The 1,128-nt window shown below is 26.3% G+C and overlaps 1 long non-coding RNA gene across 1 annotated transcript; it reads right to left on the bottom strand.

Moving 5' to 3' along the window:
• Positions 1-261: 261 nt before the first annotated feature.
• Positions 262-891, bottom strand: LOC142234240 (uncharacterized). Its single transcript, XR_012721596.1, has 2 exons — positions 796-891; positions 262-728 (listed from the first exon to the last, which is right to left on the bottom strand). It is a non-coding gene; the product is annotated as an uncharacterized LOC142234240 (long non-coding RNA).
• Between the last annotated feature and the right edge of the window lie 237 nt (positions 892-1,128).

Genomic DNA, 1,128 nt, shown 5'->3' with positions numbered 1-1,128 from the left:
TGATTTTCTTATAAATAAGTTTATGTATTGCATCGTATTTTAGTTCATTCTTACTACGCTGAGGGAAGAATGTACTTACACTCATTCAAAATATTCCTGCTATCCGGAAAAATGAACAAGTTTTTGGGAATCCTATATTTAGAAATTGGTTTCAAATAAACTATTTATCAGTATAATTTTCAAAGAAGTAAATAATTTGAGGAATTAAAGGTACAACAAGCCTGTATACAACTAAGAAATTTTTCGTACAATATAAGACAATTTTTCATAACTACCAGTATTTTATTTCAAAAAATTATTATTATATTACATAAAACTATGGCTTATGATATACAATAAAAGAAATGTTTTTATTTGTACGCTGTATGTTGTTACTTTTCGGTAGTTAGTAATTGCTTCTTCAAAAGAGTAATATTCTATGTTAGTAGAATGAAACTAATTAATATCAATTTCCATTTTCTATCCATATGAAAGATATATGCCATAAGTTGCTATTTTCATTTCATTTTTGTCCAATTTCACCGATTTCGCTAGTTTTTGTTGTGTGGATTTGCGTCATAAGCCTTTGAAGTTAAAAAGGTATATGAAATATAAAAATGTTATCAAATTCTATGGTATTTTGATCTTTAATTTACAAGAGAATTTTCTTAGAGCCAATAGGGATATCAGCTTAGTTAGCATTAAACAGTAAGAAGATTCCAAAAAATACCATTAGATTTGCTGTCATCCTGCAAATGAAAATTATTTTTAATAAATAGAAATTTGGGCTTTATTACAAATGGACGAAAAACTTACCACATTGAAAAAATCATCCAATTACTACATTAGTGGAATCATATCCATGCACAAATGGGACATTTTTGAAATCCTTCTCAGAATATAAATGAAATAAAAATATTATAAAATTAGATATAATTTCCACTTGTCAATATAGCATTTAGTATTTATGGTGGATATTAAGTTCGAGTTTAGTGGCTAAAATCCCAATTTTTCATGATTAGTTTTCTTTAGAAATACATGGGAACAAAATTGAACCGTTTTTGTGTTCATTTAAAATTTATATCAAATTTTTAGTAATTTGAGGTTGCTGAATCCAAATTTACACTTGTTTTTTTAAGAGCTCGACTT

The sequence above is a fragment of the Haematobia irritans genome, chromosome 4 (genome assembly GCF_050003625.1).
Source record: "Haematobia irritans isolate KBUSLIRL chromosome 4, ASM5000362v1, whole genome shotgun sequence".
NCBI classification, from domain to species: Eukaryota; Metazoa; Arthropoda; class Insecta; order Diptera; family Muscidae; genus Haematobia; species Haematobia irritans.
Note: the sequence above shows the minus strand (reverse complement) of the source record. Positions and strands in the feature narration are given on the sequence as shown.